This window comes from Cydia splendana, chromosome 3 (genome assembly GCF_910591565.1).
Source record: "Cydia splendana chromosome 3, ilCydSple1.2, whole genome shotgun sequence".
NCBI lineage: Eukaryota > Metazoa > Arthropoda > Insecta > Lepidoptera > Tortricidae > Cydia > Cydia splendana.
In genome coordinates, this window is record NC_085962.1 from 19502291 (window position 1) to 19524390 (window position 22100).

General features: G+C 38.3%; 1 long non-coding RNA gene across 1 annotated transcript in view; it reads right to left on the reverse strand.

Moving 5' to 3' along the window:
* Positions 1-932: 932 nt before the first annotated feature.
* The window catches only part of LOC134789397 (uncharacterized), a 309984-nt gene continuing 288816 nt past the window's right edge, over positions 933-22100 (reverse strand). Inside the window, exon 2 of the long non-coding RNA XR_010144043.1 lies at positions 933-1026. This is a non-coding gene — a long non-coding RNA (uncharacterized LOC134789397). The remainder of the gene's footprint in view (positions 1027-22100) is intronic.

Genomic DNA, 22100 nt, shown 5'->3' on the forward strand with positions numbered 1-22100 from the left:
ACACCGCTGGCAGCAATCTACTACGGTAACCGTGTTCGACGACCCGAAGTTTACCGAATCCACTAGCTGAATTATCCGGTTCGAAGGACCATCTATAAAGGTCCAAGAAATCACTCTTATTGACAAAAATTTAATTTTTCGTAAAAGCTTTTATCGCTGACTGTACTTTTCTTACGACAGACAACTAATGGTCATCGAGACAATTCTAAAAACCCCTAACACAATTAGGTTTCGTTGTTTTATCACAGAGTTCCTATGGTCACCTCCGGTCTCCATCATCAGATCAGCTCGATGACACCATAATATTGCATTGTCACCTGACTTACGTATGTATGCAAAATTTTAGCTCAATCAGAAACCGGGAATTGGATCAAATTTAACTTTGATTACAGACAGACAGACAGACAACGGTCAGGTGAAACTAAATAAAAGCTTGTAATAAAAATCGAATTTTCAGCTTCGGCGATTTCTGAGGTTAATAAATATTTAAGTTTAGGTTCTTAGTAAATCATTTTCAAATAAATCAAAGATGTAGACGTAGATTTCATCTCAATCGGTTCACCAGTTATTGACTCCCCATACAAACTTCCACCTACCATGTCACGCTTAAGGCATAATTTCTGGGATAAAAATTATCATATGTTGAAATCTTTTGTTTACGAAACGCCGTATTTTATGAGCTACAAGTAAGACTATACAGGGTGATTCAGGAGACGTGAGCAGAACTAACACTGCGCATTTCGTAAACTATAAGCAACTGTTTCGTATCAGTATTAGTGAGGTTAACGTTAATTTTCTAGTTGTGTTGAAAAAAAAAAAGTTATTAATTTATTTACGACATGCATGGTCACCCTAAAATTAGAATACTAAACTACCGATATTCTGTGTCAAATTGAATGTCATCACTGTCATCACGGTCTGGTTACTTTTGAAAAATCGTATCTCACTCAAGTTTGACAGTTTATTTTCTTCGTAATCGAAATGCTGTCATAACGGTTAAAGAGGTTTTATGTTTATTAATTAGGTCTTATAGGGTGACCATGATTGTAGAGAATTAAATTTGCCCTCACCAAAAAGTAAAAAAATAAGAAAGTGTGGTTGTTTCACCTAAATACGACGGTGATCGATCAATTATCAGTTACTGAGTGTGCAGGGTAGTCCTGCTCACGTCTCATGAATCAGCCTGTATAGGCTGCTGCGTATTAAAACCTACATTTATGCGATTTTGCATTCATCAGCTGACAGGCGTATTAATTTATTCGTCACAATTGTTACATGTCATTTGAATATGACATGTAAAAATAGTGTCACTTCTTTTTAAGCTTGTAATGACTTATTTAATGCCCCGTAAGTTCAAGCTTTATTTTTATTTATTTATTTTTAAGCGCAAGCGAGATGGCTGTGCGTGCCCGGGCACGCGGATATCGTGTTTTTTAATTTTTTTTTAAGTTTTAAACAAAAAAAAAGTTATCGATGAGTTCAATCAAACATGATATTGCTCATTTTTAAAAGCATTTCCATATTTTCAGCTTGTATGCAAAAATTGGTAAAAAAAATTAAATCTTACCTATGTTCGTGATTTTTTTCTATCGAGCAAAATTAAAAAAATAAGGATTCACATCGATGAAGTTAAGTGCTAATTTGTTTTTTTCCCTAGTTATATATTTAGCAGAGTTAAATGTTCAGCTCGTGGCGAGGAGGCGGAAGCCGCAAACACCCCCTGTCGATGAAACTTGGCCAACTTTCAAATTTGTGGGTTGGCGCACTCAGGGCTACACTCGTCCAGCAACGCTATCCCAATATGCTGCCATATCAATTATATGGAATATAACAATTATAAATGTATGGATGGATGGTAGCATTGTCGTGTATTTTCCCCTTAAACGGAAAGATAAGTGGACATTTTTCCATCCACGTTGTCGACATTTTCCGATCTGAATTATGGCCCTAGATGTTTTTTTTTATATGAGTCCAATATTATTACCAGTACCTGTGTCTGTACGTTTAGCATTTTTTGATATTCTTGTTTTTATAACAACTAGGTTACTTCAAAGAGGGCTAAAAACGGCAAAATAAATACGCCGTAAATAGACGCCCCGCATAAAAATAGGCACCAATAAACGCAAAGATCAAAAGGGTTAGACACAGAAAATTTCATACTCATTCCGTTCCGAAAATTTGATATTACAACTACAGTTGTTCTTCCGTCGTAAAAATTTGTAAACGCCAATCTACAAAATTGAAAAAAATCAATTCATATCAAATTTAAAAAAATTTTTTTGGTAATTGAGGGAAGGTCTTCTAAGACTATTTTCGCGTAGCAGTACGGGATCTGGTAGCTGCCCTCACTTATCTAAAAAAAAATACACCATGTATACGATAGCAATTTTGGCCAAGCTGAAACTGAGACGCTTCGCCCTCACTCGGTCAATAAATAATTACAAGACTTTCTATTCACAACAATTTAATGCTCCAAGTATTTTCTTAATGTCGTACCTAACCAACAATCGCAGCCAATATAAAGGTGGACGTAAAACAATTCAGGTCAGAGTCTCGTTATATTGATGGAGCGCGTCCGAACGTGAGATAGTGTCCGAGCCGGGCTGCTCCTGTCCGTAGCTTCATGAATATTGTAAGAGCGCACGGCCGGCATCCTCCAGATTCCATACTTGTATCCCAAGCTTTATGTATACGGTGTATAGGTACCACTTGTGAGATATATAGCCCGATTGTCTTGCTTTTTGTTTCCGAAAAAACTTGCGTTTAATGTGACGCGGGAGGCGCTATTTTGAAATGGGACTCCAAAGTTTGAAGGCGAGCTGAATGCAGCCACGGGCTTTAATTTGGATTTTTTTATGAAAATTAAAGTAATTAATTCTTAATGAAGATATAAGTATTAGCTTCTAGCCCTGTTTAGTAGAAAAATCGTAATTAACGCCGTGCGCTGCGCACAATGCTTGTGAAATTCTCTTAATTGCACACCTCACAATGCTTAGGTACAATACATGTACGGAAACAAACAAAAACATGTTGGTATTGTTGGTCTAGGCGGCGCATGCTCATATAGGTACGATAAATACAATATTATATGTTGTTGGTAATATACAAGCATTATGTAGTGCAGTTATTTATCAAATTAAATACCTACATGACACTTATACATATATGTAGGTTACGTTGAAAACCTATATGTAGGTATAACTCAGGAACATTTATTTATGCTCAATGACGACAATGACACAAATTTATGTCCTAACCGGGATTTGAACCCAGGAGTCCCAGGACCTTCTGCTTCGTAGGTACGGTCACTATAAAATAAAATAAAATAAAATAAAATAAAAATCGTTTAATTCAGATCATTGATCCATAGCGTTATTAGTAGGTATAAACTTAAAAACTATGTTAATTACTAAAAATAAAAGAACGAATGAAAACTATAATATAAAAATAAAAACGAATGACTAAAAACTAGTATTTGGCAGATGTGTGGCCATTGCGAGACGAGGAGCGCAGGTTGCCATGCTCTATTTAGCTCTCCCAATTGCCACCTCCACCCAAAACTTTGTAATCGGGCAGTCGAGGCGCTCGGCCAACACCCTGAGAAGACTGTTGCTGCTGCCGCGCACCCGCCTCAGCATGGAGGCGATTCTTTTCCGCCTAATGGCGAAAAAGTCATCTATTCGCGCCTCGGCGAACATGCCGGACGCACTACAGTGCTTCGGCAGCCGCAACAGCATCCTCAAGATGTTATTATATTGAACGCGCAATGCGTTATAGGCTCGTTGTGTAAACTTCACCCACAGGCTGCACGTGTAGAAATTCTGACAGTAAGCTCTAAAGAGCGTCAATTTAACTGATTTATTACACCGTGCGAACCTGCGGGCGAGCATGTTGCCTCTCACTGCCGTCGCTCTTCTCTCCCTTTCCAGATCCAGATCATCATTCAACTCATTTGTGAGCATATGCCCCAGATACTTGAAGCGATCTACAACTTTTAGAGGTGCGCCGCACAACATGATCCTCGGCTCCGTAGACGGGTTATACTTACGAGCTTTGAAAATAAGAAGCTCACTTTTGGCCGTGTTGTATTTTAGACCATGCTGCTTGGCGTATTCCTCACATATATTGATGAGCTGTCATACTGCATCAGCCGAGGGCCCCAGCAAGGCCATGTCGTCCGCGTAACTTATATTATTAAAACACACATTACCTATATGGCAACCGACATGTGCCCTGCTGAGTGCCTCGATCAACTCGTTTACGTAGAGGTTGAAAAGGAGAGGTGATGTTAGCCCTCCCTGTCTCACCCCACATTGTAGTCTGTACTCATCAGACTCCTCTCCGGCCCATCTCACTCGATTGACCTGGCTGTTGTACCAATGTTTAAGCAATGCGACATATTCACTGGGCACTCCCGTTTTTGTAAGCTTGTCCCATAGCTTGTCGTACACAACCAGGTCAAACGCCTTTGACAAGTCCAGAAAGCACGCATAGATCGGCGTGTCCCTGTCCTTGTAGTACCTGACAGCTTGCTTAAGACACAAAATCGCACTTTCGGTCGACAGCCCCGGCCTAAAGCCGAATTGTGCGTCGTGCAGTTTGATGTGTTTAGAAAGCTGTGCATTAAGCAAGCTGTCAAGAACTTTAGCCAGTATAGTTGCAAGTGAAATGGGCCTATAATTACTCGAGTCTGACAGATCACCAGTCTTATTTTTTACAATTGGGACTACTACTGTTCTCGTGAGCTGTACCGGTAAATACGTGTGACTGAGACACAATGAATAGAACATGGCCAGAATACGAGGCAAGTGTGTTCCAGCATGTTTTAGGTGCTCAATGCTGAGACCGTCGTGCCCTGGCGATTTACCTCTTTGCATACTCTTAATTACTTTATCAACTTCTTTTGAGGTAAACCTTACAGAGCTCGTGCTTGCGACAGCCTCAGCACTGTTCACCACTGTGTCTTCTGCTATCAAAAGCGGACATACATCGAAAGCGCGCCTAAAATTATTCGCGATAGCTTTTTGGTCACTTTCACCGCCCACGCTAACAGGGACACCCGCCTTCACATTCCATCTGCTTGTGTTCTTCCAGAAGGCCTTAAAATCCTTGTTATTCTTATTTGTGGCCAGAATGTCGCATTTTATCTGCTCTTGTCTGTCCTGGCACCACTTTAACTTGGATTTAAAAAGCCTTCTGCTGTCACACATATCCTGATAGATAGGTCCATGCTTTGGTTTATTATACTCCATCCATAATAAAAATTTACTCCTTGCATCCCTGTGAGCGTCAGCCACGTACTTATTCCACCCAGCCACTCGAGTTCTTGCTCTCCCTTTTCTCTGCTCTTCCCTACTAGACTTTCTCGCCGCCTCCGTCAAAACATTAACTAAGCTGGTATACATGTTATCAAGCACTATTTTATGACTTGGGTTGTTGCATAATCTATCTGCACAAGACGTTAACTCGGCTGGAAAGTCAAATAGTTTGAGCTCATCGTTACATATAGACTGATATAGATCCACCTGTCGGTCCCCTCTCTCCCCCCACATTACCCCCTTATGGTGCATCTTAACTGGTGCGCTCTTAATATGCACTTTATGTAAACTGCATTCTAGAATTAGCGGTAGGTGGTCGGACCAGTACACGTCGTACTTCACTTTGACACTGCATACTGTCTGCCGAGCTGCCTCAGTGACGATGCAATGATCCAACCATCTATTACAGCCATGGGCATCACTCGTAAAAGTATAAGTATCTGGCTCGGTTCCCAACCTATCTAAATCTACACAAAACCAGCTTTGCGTCATACAGAATTGTAACAGTTCCCTACAAAATAACTCGCCAGGATGAGCATTAAAGTCCCCTAGGATGTATACAGCTTGAATGTCCGTATTTTCCTCACAAATAGCGCATATTTCACCCATAACTTCAGTAAACAACGGCAAGTTCTCAGGCAGGTTAACTGGCATGTAGACACTAAACACTAACACTGAATAACCTGTTATATTAATTCTAATGGCCGCTAACCGTACACTATCGCACTTTATGATCGACACATCAGGAAATACAGACCTCCTCCATAGTAGTGCTACGCCGCCGTGTGGACGTCCCGCCAGTAGCCCTGCCCCGGAATCCATCGCCGAGGTCCCGGTATACGCAAAGTCCTTGTGAATAGACCCAAGCAATGGTATATCGTGTTCAAAAAGCCATAGTTCCTGTAAAGCGACCACATCAGCCATTCCACACAACTCTTTCACTCCATTAATAGACCTCTTAAGCGATTTACAGTTAAAGCTAATAAGTTTACTCAAGCGATTATTCATTATATATGTTTAGCATGCTTAAGCCGTCCATTCTCACCGTTATCGTTCGGAAGATTACTCTGCCGGTCTCTTATCGAAATAAATCGCCTAAAATATATACCTTTTGGCCATAACTTTTCATCTAGGTACATATCTATCTTGTTGCTTGATACAAACAATTTGTAAGAATGGTAATCTTTTTGCCTCCGCATCTTAACCAGGGACAGGAACCGGTTACCTTAACCGGGGTTTTTCATAGGGTTATTTTAGAGGTGTTTATAAAAACCCCTACCATAACGGTAACCGCTTAATAAGGTAACACTTTGATTCGGTAACCGTATCAGATCGAGTTAACCTCTGTTACCGGTAACCGAAATAAAAACCCAGTCTATTCAGTTACCTCATTATGAGGTTTTTGACCAGTTCAAACGATTGTAATCTTTACGCACACTTAAATTCAACTTATTATTGAATAACCGAGGTTGGCATGGGCGGTCTATGAAGCCTCCAACGGCTCCAACACAAACAAGTTTTTTTGCCTTTCCTTTGTTTATCTTTATACCTACCTGTGTGGTGTGTTCTTATTATAAATATTATTATATTATAACTAAAATAATTAAAATAAGTAAATTAAATAAATTAAATAAATTAAATAAATTAAATAAATTAAATAAATTAAATAAATTAAATAAATTAAATAAATTAAATAAATTAAATAAATTAAATAAATTAAATAAATTAAATAAATTAAATAAATTAAATAAATTAAATAAATTAAATAAATTAAATAAATTAAATAAATTAAATAAATTAAATAAATTAAATAAATTAAATAAATTAAATAAATTAAATAAATTAAATAAATTAAATAAATTAAATAAATTAAATAAATTAAATAAATTAAATAAATTAAATAAATTAAATAAATTAAATAAATTAAATAAATTAAATAAATTAAATAAATTAAATAAATTAAATAAATTAAATAAATTAAATAAATTAAATAAATTAAATAAATTAAATAAATTAAATAAATTAAATAAATTAAATAAATTAAATAAATTAAATAAATTAAATAAATTAAAGAAATTAAATAAATTAAATAAATTAAATAAATTAAATAAATTAAATAAATTAAATAAATTAAATAAATTAAATAAATTAAATAAATTAAATAAATTAAATAAATTAAATAAATTAAATAAATTAAATAAATTAAATAAATTAAATAAATTAAATAAATTAAATAAATTAAATAAATTAAATAAATTAAATAAAATAAATAAATTAAATAAATTAAATAAATTAAATAAATTAAATAAATTAAATAAATTAAATAAATTAAATAAATTAAATAAATTAAATAGATTTAATAAATAAAGTCAATAAAATCAACAAAATATAAGTAAAGTAAACAAAATAAACAATTTTTTTAGTATTTTTTTTTAGTTCTGACGGCACATCACTAAAACTACTTTAATGTAGCAAACCAGTAAGCAACCGATAATAAAGGTTACCATAACTGAATGAAAACCTGTTAAAAACCCTTAACAAAAACCCTATCGCGATGGGGTTTTGAGATTAACTCGGTTAAAGGTTAGGGTTACCGTTTCAATAAGGTTACCATTACAATCAGGTAACAGTATGATAGGGTTACCGAATGATAAGGTAACCGAATCGATTGGGTTACCGAATTGATAGGATTAAGCGTAAAGAGGGGTTTTCCGGTCCTTGATCTTAACTTTAACTAACGAAACCCGTTCGCTCGTTTTTTGATAAACATAATCTCTGATATCCGTCTCCGACACCTCTTTATGTACGTTATAGATGAATATCGGAACTTTTTCCTCCGCCGCTTTAAATCTAGTGTTCGCGCTGGACTCGGCGTTACCTTTGCATCCTATATACTTATTCTTAAGTCTTTTCCTCTGTGCCAATTCCCATCCCTCATCGACATCCGGCTTTTTCCATGGTTCTCCGTTCGCTAATAAATCCGCAAAAGTTGGTTTCATTATTTCTTTTACCGTTAATTCATTAGTTGAGGCAATCTGTTGACTTGTACCGTTATTATTATTTATTTGAGAAGTCTGAAACTCATCCTTATCACCCGGTGATTCGGTAGAATCTTGCACTGTCGCCTCAACCTCTCGGTCAGACTGCAGTGTAGTGCAAGAGGGAGACCGATCCCGCACCTTCAACTCGTGCGATAAGGACGGCGAGTCCGTCGGCCAGACGCTCTGCGCCTCCGCATCCACCTGTGACGTCATCGTAGACTCGGCGCGGTCGTCGACTCGCTGCTCGGGCATTGACCCCTCGCCGGCTAGCGATAAAAAGCCCATCGGTCCACTATTTTGCACGCACGCACCTCTCCTTATATTTACATTTGCTTGTCCGCTCACAAAAGAAGCATATTTATCATGATGCCATTTTCGTTCAAGTTCTTCCACTTGTTTGCTGGTGGCGTACGTACTCTTTATTTCTTGTACTTCGTATTTTAGTCGCACTATATCCTTTAACAAAGACGACGCGTCCAAAAAATCGAAGGTTACCGCTGGCAGTTTATTTAAGTCACTGGCCACAAAAGTCGGCATCATTTCCCTGTCCATATCCTTAAACACCATCATAATATCTTCAAGATCCCTCTGCGTTTTACCTTCATTCCTTCGTAGAATTTTCTTCTTGCCTTTTTCGTTTAAGGAGTCAAACAAAATTGTTTTTGCCTCCTTTATTTCTGCCTCCTTAAATGCACTCAAACAAATACGCAGCATACTTTCGTTATCCATAAGTCCCGTCTTGTTTTGCACGAAACACAATAACTCACATATCACTATGTTGCAGCTAGCGCATTTTAACGTTTTCGATGACGAAGCCATTTCGCTATCGCGCGCCGCAGTGCGCCGCGCATCTCACACACGCCCGATCGTTGTCGCGTTCGCGAGCGCACTATATACCAACTAAGGCGGTCATTAAATCTATGGAAACGTTAGGACACTCCTCTCTCTGTGGCCCTGACCACGGCAGCTTGGGGTCTGTCCCGCTGCTGGCGGCATAAGTTTTTATAAAGGTCTCTGCCCACTACACCGTATCATACCATGACCGTGCTATGAACATGTCAGGCACGGAATGTAACGCGATACGGACTACTATGCCCACTACACCGTGTCCACATTGTTTCATATCCGTACATAACGGGTTTAGTGCCCGTAGTGACCGCGCATCATCCCCATAGCATCCGCCTATAATCCCCATAGCATCCGCGTTTCATCCTCTTAGTACCCGCGTTTTATTCGCGAGAGCAAGACTCGTCAGAAAGAGCGAGCGAATAGTTATCAGACTGGTAAGAGCGAGCAAGAAATATATCAACGCGTTTATAACGGGCTTAGAACGGTCACCATACGCGGTTATAACCCGTATACCCACCGTTTCGCCGCCTGCACGGACCGTTCTGGCAACGTTGCGTGCCATACACGGAGCCTATAAAATATCCTCGCCGACTATTTTTGACGGTCCGTGCATGGCACGCGACGGGTATGGTCGGTGACGGAACGGGCTAGTGGGCATAGTCTCATACTTTTTCATACAAAGAATATTTTTTTGCCTGACACGTTCATAGCACGGTCATGGTATGATACGGTGTAGTGGGCAGAGACCTTAATGAGTTTTATATATTTTGTATGTCTTTATATTTTATTTTATATTCATATTATAAATAACCTAGTCGGAGAAAGAAAAATAATACTATAATACAATACACTTTGGACGCTGCGTGTAGCATTTAACTGGAAACCAAAAAGTAAGCCGAAGTTTAGTAATCAATCAATCTTATTTTTTTATTAAAACTCTTAATTTTTTCAATTAAAACGCACAGAACGCGAAAAAGATGCACTGTGCGCCATATTGATTCGTATCATACCTTTGACAATTTTAATCGTCGAATAGGCCTCTAAGGCCTGAGTGAAGCGACGATAATACGTCAAACCGCCGTCTGCGGTTCCGCCCCCGCCCCGCCAAAATTTACACCATTTATCTGAAATACTCTGCGTAGGCCGTTGATCAATTGCTCTGTCAGACAAAAATGCGCTTAAGTGCACCTATTAAATTAATAATCCTCATAATTCCCTTAATACGTCACACACGGTTAAACAATAAATATATATGTGCATGTCGTTAGCTATTAATTAATAATAAATATATAAAAAAACCGTCAGTGTAACAAATTAATTAAATAAGTAAATAAATTCAAATCACTATAAATTATACTCCGCTGTGGTTCACACGTTTAGTATTTCGAGTGCCACAAAGGATCAAACATACATACTACATAGACTGATAAACACATTACCTTCTCATTTGTGTCGAAATCGCTCTGTTGGATGAAAATAACGAAGAGAGTATAAAAGCGAATGTGGTTAACCGGCAACTCCGTGATAAACTGAAAGCTGTTCGTCGGTAGTGCATCGGTCATTCGTATTTCGGGACGTGGCGAATATGGTATGCACGAGGGGGGTCGATAACGCGCCGGGGGCCAATAGTCACGTAGAACGAGTAAACCGTGCTGCGTTCCTACTTTCCCCGTTTGATTGAATGTTTAAGAAATGTTCGTCAATTTATTTTGTTTACCTTTATATCGAACGTTTCGACGCAGATTACACTTCTTTGGGGATTAATTCGCGATAGTCCCGTTAAAAAATAAGTATGTTCATAATTCATAACATAATGCAAAAGCCCGACCATGACCGCTCCAATATATCTGACGGCGACCGTGAATTGACTGCCAAAATCATAACTCTCCCAGTAAAAGACGACTAGTTACTACCGATTTTAACCGACAATTTGAAAAGAGACAAGTTGAAAAGAAAAAAATATATTACTAGCAAAACGGCCGCAGACATAAGATTAACCAGTAAATGAAAGGGGTCAAAGGGGCGTATTTTAGTGCTCAGTTTTGTGAGACAAATTATTTAATTAAACTTAAATTAGGTTACTAAAACTTCCAGGCGATTCCAGAGCAAGTTGTTTAAGTTTGAAATTGTTGTAATACGACCTCTAATTCTTTTTAATGTTGTTATTATTAGATTACGCTTAATATTAAATGCTGTCTTCTGAAATTTAGGTAACTCTGCATACTGCGAGCTGTACATTTATTTGTACAAGAAGTACAAGAACGCGCTGTAATTTTTAATTAATCCTAATATTTTTAATATAATAAGTTTGGTTAAAACTATATCTTGCTGACGGTGCGTATTTGAATAAGGCCCGATTTACACATTGATTAGTGTTAAAAGCGAGTACATCTGCTACCTGCATTTATATAGCAAATGTATGAACTCGCACTTAACATTAATCAATGAGTAAATCTGGTCTTAAACACGTATTTAATTTCAACTTCATTCCTTGCTATTTTAGTTTTGGTTAGCACTGGATATAAACTCGGCTGCGCGCAACGAGGTATTGGTTACATTTTGACGTGTATCTGATGTGTATTCGATATTCTTTATTTCCTCGAATCTCTAATTGACGACAGGACGGCTTTGACCAATCTCCGTATTAGAACTGAATTTTTAGCGGAATCGCAATGTTAATAAAAGCTTGAAGCTGATTCTGACTTTACAGTTTGTAACGATATTGGTCTTGATTTAATACGATCTTGAGGATCGCTCGCGCTGATTAAGGCAAGAACGTAATGAAAGTCGTGGTTGAGTTGAGCACTAATCAGTCCAGAGATCGGCGGGGGTGAGCTATTTGCCTTATAATATGACGTAAGACATGTCAAATTATAAGGTTAATAGCTCACCCCCGCCGATCTCTGCTAATCACCACTGAGGTCGACAATATCAAAACCTTATGGATTTGATATTGTTTGTATTGAAACTATGTGAATTCAGAAATTGTGTGTAGGTATTCATGGTTGGAGTCGTATTGAGCGCCATACATTCCACGACTCTTCTCTTTCCGCATAGACTAATATAAATAAATAAATAGACGAAATTAATGAATGAAATGTAAAATCAGAATTGGCCTGTTGTCACTAGGTTCTACCCATAGATGATACCTGCGGGTAGGATTTACCATTTTTACCAAATATATTCAAAATTCCACGTCAAACAAAGGTTTTTTCTGTCTCTTATGGAACTAGGCGGTAATCCTGGTTGTATCCTCAGTTGCAGTATGGAATTGAATTGAAAATATTGATTTCAGATTAAAATATCCATATTTTGCTAGTATAACTTAAGAACTAATGTTAATTTTGTACATAATATTAGAACTACCTATACTTATATGCAGGATTCAGAAAAGGGTTCTCTATTACGGACCATATATTTACGATCACACAGATAATAGAACGATACAACGAATACAATAAAGTAATATATATAGGGTTCATAGACTACATGAAGGCATTTGACTCTATCTCGCACTCTTACCTATGATCTAGTCTAAAGGAGCAAGGAGTCCATCCAAAGTACATAAATATAATTAATAAAATATATCACACTGGATCAGCCAAAATCAGACTAGAAAGAGTGGGAGACACTTTTCGAATAAGACGAGGAGTAAAACAAGGTGATCCACTGTCGCCCAAACTATTTACTGCCTTGCTAGAGTCGAAATTTAGGCGATTAGACTGGACAGAGCATGGCATAAATATAAACGGAGAGACACTCACACCTACGATTTGCGGATGACATCGTCCTCATCTCGGAAAGCCAAGAAGGACTAACAGCCATGCTACAAACATTGGATTTGGAGAGCCGTAGAGCCGGGCTTACTATGAATATCGAAAAAACAAAGTTGATGACAAATGGAGAACAAAAAATCACAACAATACAAGGAAAAGAAATATCTTATGCAAAATAATATATATACAGGGTGCGGCCTGTAATAAGAGCAAAAAATCAAACTGGAGATTCCTTGGAGTACCCAAAGTTACCACCAAGTGGTCCCGATGGTTTAAAATTCTTAATTTAGGAGAAATTTTAATTTAAAGTCAAGTTTAGCAAGCAATGGATTTTCACATTGCGTTACGGTCGCTTATCTGGCGTAACGTAAGATGTCATGGTACCGGGACGTCTTGGTACGCGCCTTTTAGTATAATTAATTTTAAAAATGAATACAGAGAAAAGTAGCTCTTATTATTAGGAAATCAGAACTCATTCAATGTGCAATGACACGTTATGTTTTGTTGACAAACTCAAAAAAACTTTTTTTTCTATGTAATGGAAACAGTTTTTAAAATAATTTAATTTCGTAATAAAAACCTCCATAAAACACTTAACTTCATTACCTACCTATTTGAAAAATGCTTTGAACTTTGTCAATATTGACAACTGTCAAGCGAATGCACAACAATTATTTATGTAATCCAATCTTATTTATGATTGAATTACATGATTGAACGGTGGAGCCAGAAGACGTTCAAACCAAGCTGTTGCACCGCAAACGATTTCCCGATAGGAGGCATACTGACAGTGACATCGTCAACGTTGAACGTAGTGCCACGTTTGCGGGACAACGAGCCTGCCTGTGCCCGGGGCCCGGGACGGCGGTGCAGCCTATCAGCCAGCGTGCAGGCGGTGATATTCGAGTCAGTTGCTGGCGGTATACCAGAGAATACTCCGCAATTTTGGACAACTACCAGTACCAATAAATCAAAACTATGTGTATTCTATTGATCTGACCCAGAAGTCGATTAGAGGAGAAAAAGTACCTCATACATAATGAAGTCATTTGATAAAATAAGGATACTTAATGATACATCACATCGAAAAAAGAAAAAGCACAAAAGCAATCTATCGGGCAAGATTATGAATGGAAACTGAAAAGTGTTATTCTTATAAATTTGTTAGATGTGTTAATGTAAGTACTTGTGTTATGTAGTTGTTTAAGATTAATAAACGCAGTAACTATACGTGTTTGTTCATTATTTTTTTCTTGGTGATGTAATTATTTACATGAAGCGAAAGATGTAGAGGGATATGCTTAGCCCAATTTCCATCGATGGGCAACTAATCACTATGTGCGATTAGTACAAGTATCTGGGTAGTATGATGCACCATTCTGGGCATGTGGATGCAACATTCAACACCGAATAGCCGCAGCTTGGCTAAAATGGCGAGAAGTGACTGGTGTTACGTGTGACAGAAGAGTGCCGGTCAAACTCAAGGAGGGTCTGGTATACAAAAGTATACTAAGGCCGGTTCTTATGTATGGCAGCGAGACGTGGGCATCGACTCAAAGACACGTAAGTCGCCGAGATGAAGATGCTGAGGTGGATGTGCGGCGTTACCAGGCTTGACAGAATCCATAACGAGTACGTACAAGGAAGCGTAGGCGTGCGCGACATTGCCGATAAAATGCAGGAGAGCAGGCTGCGATGGTATGGTCACGTAAAAAGAAGGCCTTCTGACTACGTAGGAAAATTGGCACTACAACTTTCCATTACAGGTCGAAGATCTAGTAGTGCAGACCCAGAACAAGATGGAAGGATGTAGTGCTAAAGGACATGAGTGACTGCAAGTTATCCGAGCACGATGTCGTGGACAGGGCGAAGCGGAGAAGGTTAAGCAGGAGAGCTGACCCCACCACCATGTGAGAATAAATAGCTAGGAAGAGAGAGATAGACGTAGCTACGACCTGGTCAAAGTGATCTTTGTATGAGAAATAAAGCTTTCCATTTCAAAAACTTCTTGGAAACTTTCACTTTCCACAACTTCCACATCTGTAGGTACTGTACATGGCTCTAAAGCGACCAACTAACCAAATTGGTTGGCCGTTCTTTAGTGTTATCGAAGGTACTTTATCACGGAAAAGAACAGAGGGCCGAGCTAAGATGCCAATCGTTTGCGCTTGTAGCGAACGAAACGGTTATGTCTCTCTATCAGTCGTCGATATTAGTGCGACAGCGAGAGAGAGAGAGAGAGAGAGACATTAGCGTGTCGTTCACTACGGCGCAAACGATTGGCATCTTGGCTAAGCACCCTGTACATATTTAGTACTTTGCTACAACAAGTACGTTGCGTTTTATTATAAGTAAAGTTCATAATACTTATTTTCATTACGCACAGACTCTAGCACTGTTTTCTACCGGAGTGCGTCGCCTTTCAAAAAGTTCATAATTATTGTATTAAACCTTCACAGTCACAAGACATAAACCACGCATTGCAAATTTTTTAGGGATTGTTTACTCTATTCCTACATACATGACAATGTACGTCAAGTTGCAAAATCAAAATAAAGCAAAATACAAATAATAAAATTTATTATGAATTAATCAGTTATGCACGTGAAATATGTAACATGATATTAACGAAACAAGAGTAAATGTTAACCGAGCTTTATTTTCAACTCAGAGCTACGAATGTGGGTGCACCAAATTGATTCTGATTGTGACCGTACGCCGTGTACAGTCACCTGCAATAATATGTTACTCTTCGAAGGCCGCAAAAATATGTGACACGCTCTTATGGCTTTACAAATAAGATCGTGTCAGATATTTTTGCGGTCTTCGAAGAGTAACATATTATTGCAGGTGACTGTACATACAGCCAGATGAATTAGCTGTGAAATTCTTCGTTCGTTTTGAGACTTTTGAGAAGGCCCTACACCTAGTATTGCACATGTCGACGTCGTGTCGGAGCGGAGTCAAACGGAGAACAGGTTGTACCGTCGTTCGTAGTCGTTGTCGTTGAAAGGAAACATTCTTACAAAATTTTAAAAGTGCAAGTTATCTCGTGAATCGAAGTTATCCAGTAAGATTGGCATAATTATTATCAGTGATTTTATAAAAGTGCGCATTTTTTGTTGGAACTGCTTAATAAACAGCTCAAGTTACTTTATAGCATCTCATTTCGCCCTTTTGCCCGTCAGGTCCATTTGATAAGAAAACTGTTAAGTAATGTTGAAAGATGTGACTATTTAATTAGAATTGCATATGCTTATAAAGCAATATTGATGTATTTAATAAGTTTTTCAATATTATTGAAAACGATCGTAAACGTCAATGTCAAGTATTCCGACTGGACACATAATGTCTGCAGTACATTGCTGGGTCGATTAATTTTGTTAGAAAATAATCAAAAATTTTTTTTCATTTTAATTAATTGAAACTATTTGGTCTTAATTCCTGACTAGTTAAAGGGTGTGTACTTTAATTTTTTGCTCTTATTACAGGCCACACCCTGTATATCTTGGCCGGCTTATTACATTCCAAGACTCTACAGAAAAAGAAATCCCATCAAAAACATTACATGTAAAAAGGTGCAAGTCTCGCAACACTTCTACTAGAAAAAAGTTTTGAGATGTAATGTGAAACCAAGTCGGTTATTTTAATCAGTGCCAGTAATACATATAATGACCTGGCAATCGCACGGCTGCATAATGACATAAGGATCATCGTCACCTATTAAAAATTCTTCTAATTGAACATAACGCTAGCGCTAATAAAATTGCAGTTTGAGCATAACACATATTTACGAGTACGGTACGAGTAAAGCATTATGTGCGATTGCCAAGTCATTATATGTATTACTGGCACTGATTAAAATAACCGACTTGGTTTCACATTACATCTCAAAACTTTTTTGTAGTAGAAGTGTGCGAGACTTGCACCTTTTTACATGTAATGTTTTTGATGGGATCTCATCTCTTTTTGTAAGCAGTCCTTGTTTTCGGGTACTCACACCTATACTATGTATACACATATCATAACTAAACACATCTTCATTCATACTCACATCGTACATCGTAGTGTACCTTTACTTTACCTACTATTTGTATTAACTGCAACAGTAACTTTGTAATAGCATATATTTATATAGAATTACAAACTTACTTATGCAGTTCTTAGATCTTTAAAACGTGACTGATATTGCAATATTTTTAGGTTTTCTATGGCTTGATACACTGAAAACTACCTATGTTTAAATTTTAAAGCTTGTGGGTATGCTAGAAGTACCTTAGAATTATGATGATCGGTGAGTGTGTCAGTGTCGAAATTAAGGAACTTTGACGTAAAATAATTTTTAAACTACAAGTTCAAATTGAATATTTTTGAGATTATATGTAAAGCATGTTAACCCCTATATGTCACTGAAAATTCAGGGTTCTAGCTTTAGCCAGCACAAAATTACAGGACGTCGAAAATGGCCTGAATTGCTTCGAGAAAAGGATGGTACGGCCGTGCCTCTTTGTATTGCTCGACTTGGCGGGGGCACTGCCGTGCCCCCAGATCGAAAGAAGAATATCCATGGGATGGAAAAGATATTGGTCAAAAAAAGATGTATTTAAAAGTAAAATACCAATATATCTTAAGTAAAAAATAATGGACAATACGATTCTGCCGACAGTAACGTACGGATGTTAATGTTGGCCTCTCACAGCAAAAACTATACATAAACTGAGAACGTTCCAGCGAGCAGCTGAAAGATCAATGATGGGCATAAAACTAATAGATCGCATAAGAAGCTCAGAAATAAGAAAAATAACAAAAATTACGGATATAGTTCATACAGTATGTAAGCTTAAATGGAGATGGGCAGGCCACATTGCTAGAGCAAATGACGGACGAACGCATCATACAGTGGTATCCAAAAGATGACAGGAAGAAAAGTACAAGACATAGCGGCCAACAGAAAACGCGTTGGAAAGACGATGTAGTAAAACTGGCAGGCAAAACATGGCAAAGAATAGCTAGAGACCGACACAAATGGCGTGACATGGAGGAGGCCTTTGCCCAAAACTGGGCATCCAAACAAACCTAACATAGATTTACCTAACCCTACTCTAATACTTAATATAATTAAATTCTACACTAACTAAAACTAAATACTTGAAATTAAATATGTATGTAAATACTACCTAAGAAAGAAACTTTTTTATTTTTTTAAGAAATAGGAGGCAAACGAGCAGACGGATCACCTGGTGGTAAGCGATTACCGCCGCCCATGGACACCCGCAACACCAGAAGAGTTGCAAGCGCATTGCCAGCCTTTAAGATGGGAGTACGCTCTTTTCTTGAAGGTTTGAAGGTCGTATCGGTCTGGAAATGCCGCAGGCGACAGTTCATTCCACAGTTTGGCTGTGCGATGCAGGAAGTTTCTGGAGAAACGCACAGTTGAGGACTGCCAACCATCCAAGTGATGAAGATGGTAATGTTGTCGCGTAGGGCGATGGCGAAAAGAAGCGGCAGGGATTAATCCGAACAATTCCTCGGAGCACTCCCCGTTATACATGCGATAGAAAATGCAAAGCGAGGCCACATCTCTACGCAGCGCCAAGGAGTCAAGCCGTTCCGAAAGCCGCTGGCAGTCGACAATTCGAGCCGCTCTTCGTTGGATGCGGTCCAGAGGGAGAAGCTTTTAATTACACAAGCGGTAGACCCGTTTGTGTAATTAAATATGTGTACAAAACGCGAGAGTTTAAAGTGTTACATATGAGCCCATTCTCGGGATGTACTAGTAGCCACCGACGAATTCCACTATGGATAGTAGGGTAGTATGGTATGGTAGTAGTATGGTAGTACTATGGATAGTGGAACTCTTCGATGAAACAGATGTACTGTAGTAATTAGTTTTAGGTGGTGTTAAGCAAGTAGATAAAATAGTTTAATTACTAGGTAACCCTGATAATCGGATAAATCTATTTTTAGTATATTTATTAAAGAGCGCTGCCAGCATTTTTACCGGTACTATGACGTTTTAAATTATTTTATATATATTACTTTTAGAGATGTTTGATTGTCTATTATAATATCGTTCATCGGAATAAGAGCATGGCTCGTCTCGTGCGCCTAATTACGTACATGTCACGGGCACACCCGTGATTGATCGCAAACCTAATATCTGAGACAATCTCCAACAATGGATGATGTGCGACATTGTACTCATTAGCTCTGGGGACCGTCCCGAATACGATAAGTATTTCTTCTTAAAATTGACTGGTAAAGTTTACTCTGTTTATCAGAAAATGAGAGAGCGCTTAGTTTAGGTATGGTAATGAAATAGTTATTTGTTTTACAAGGGAGCAAAGTTGTTGTTTAACTCCTCGTGCCAAAATGATACCCAAGCAAGCAAAATATTCCAATTTCCAAAACAGAGCGTTGTGTTGTGAGCTAACTTGCTAAGTAACTTTTAGATAAACGCGCCTATTTAATTCCTACTTTTCTTCTCACAAAAATTACTTTAGTCTTTACCTAAGATTTAACGACATGGAATCTGAATCCAAAAAATATATTATGTAAATATGTTATATAATCTACCTACCTACATTTATAAATGTCAGGTTTTTACTTCCAATCGAATTTATGCGCTATAATTAGGCATTTCAAAGTGTAAAACAAAAGACTCTACAAAGCAATTTTAATATCGCTGCTTTCTATCTTAATAATTCGTAAAAGTACTTAATTTGCGAAGATAATAGGTTTCGCAGATCGTGAATCTTCTTAATTACCAACAATGTTGAAATTAAGCTTTAAACGAGTTTTAATTAACAAGTTGGGAAGGTCGCGTGTAAGTGGGCTCCAAGATGTTAAAGCAATGTTGCCGATTTTACTATTTTATTCGCTTTATGTATACCTACCGCTTTTGGCCGAGCGAGCGCAAAGCATGAACGAATCGTCTTCATTAATTCAGCATGTCAGTTGTCTTGTGTTTTATAGTTTTGTCATTTACAATTAACGTAGTTGCAAAATTTATGGCCACATTTATACATACGACAAAACATATTTTTTTTAAAGTCTGGTCGGTTGCCGGGAGCAGTTTTGGTGTCGCTAGAATTGGAGTTCTGAAAAGTACCTATAAATAGGTAACAAAATTTAGCTAAACTCGTGCTAGTCGTACTATTTAATAGACGTTAACTTTACGACGTTAATAATGTTAATATAGGCCAGTGCTTCAAGAGCTAATTCCAGGTATCTAAAGCAATGCAGTTGCCGTACCTAACTGGTTGACCTCATAAAGTTGTTACTGGCTTCAACCCACGACTTCGTCAACGTAGGTGTAAATGTTGTTAGCAAATATAAATATCATAAATGTAAAAACTTATACAACGTTTTAATGGGGTTGGCCGGTAGAAGTATTTTACAGATGGCGCCAGCATAGGTTTTACCTGTCAGTAAAGTATTAAATTCTTGTTTTTTTTTGGGAATTTTATGGCCTGGATGGCACGACGGCGGCGCGGCGGAGCGGGCGGTGCCACGCCGCTTCCGCCGCGACGGAACCTTGTATGACGGTGTAGGTACACCGCGATACAAAACTTCGGAGCGGTGCCACGCCGCTACGTGGGTTATGCGCCTTGTAGAATTTCCAGTTGATCTAGAATCATGAAATTTGGCACATGCCATATGTATCACAAATTAAAAGAATTCTCAGTGACCCGCAAGACGGTGTTTTATAGGGTGCTTTTCGCTGCAAACTGTGAAACCCCGTATTATTGGCTACGCCCGTAGCGCATAGCTCGCGCTGGCAGTAAATGTTAATCGGTATGTTACTTTTGACAAATTAATAATCCATTTTGCACTTGTTGGCTACCCCTACGCTCCGTAGAACGTTGAATATGGACAAATGAGCAGCAATTTGCCTACGGTTCGAAGCCAATGTGAATATGAAATGAGTGTTTAAGCTACCCATTTGGATCACTCTCGCCGATGCCAATCATTTCGAAATGGCCGCGGTCTTGGACAGATGACTATTAAGTATTAATTTGTCGATAGCTCTGCGGTTTCAGCACTATTGATGATTGGCTGCTAGACTAAAATTATTCAAATTTCAATAATTGCGGTAACTAAACATTTCATGCTTAAGCATATACATTTCGTTGATTGATTGTTGTTTTCAAGCAGAACAAATAATAAATTAACTGTTTATACTTGAACTAATCGCTATTACCCGATAACCTAGTTCATTTTAGAATCCATCAACTCTCAATCTCATCAGACCCCCCCCCCCCTCCCCCGTCGTCGTATGTCAGGAAAAATATCCGGAACTCAGGAATTTTGTCAAGAAATTACAGCTAGCCGTTTCAAAAACAGGGGCGTTTTGAAAAGCGGCGGTTCAACGATTAGCCGGATTGAATGCGACTGAATGAGAATCCGCCGGATTAGCCGCCGCTTTGACAGTTTTTAGTTCCCATTTTTAACACTCGTGGCGCTGCCTGACATAACAACAACAAACTATGAAAAACGCTGGGGTGTCCATCAAATCTGGAGTTCATCACACTACATGTGTTTCTTTTCCAAAACATTTCCTTCGCAACTTAACTAGACGGAGACCATGGTAAAAATAAATTAAATTGCAAACATTGTCAAACTCCGGTTACGTAGGCGACCGAAAGAACTGGTCACTCTATAATCTAAATAGTAGTACGATGCGGCTAAACGTAGGCCGCCTTATTGAAGACCGTATCGCAATGACATTCCGGCTAATGGTCGAACCGCTGCATTTCAAAACGCCCCTGTTTTTGAAAAAGGCTAGCCGTAATGTAATACGGCGGATTATACGATCTGACTACGACATATAATGACATGTAATGGATAAATTCGATTTAAGGATGACGCTATGCCGCTACGCTAGACCGGGCAGCGCCCGGACCGGAGCGTCCGACATGTCATTTTCTATGACGTCTGATCGGGGATCACGTGGAGCTTTCCATAGAAAACGAAGCGCCGGAAGCATCGGCCCGGCCCCGACCCGGTCTAACGTGAGTCATGCTATTCATATATGATAACATGAAATATTTATTCAGGATACCATGAAAGTACCCAATTATTAAAACCGATTTCATAACCGATATGAGCCACAG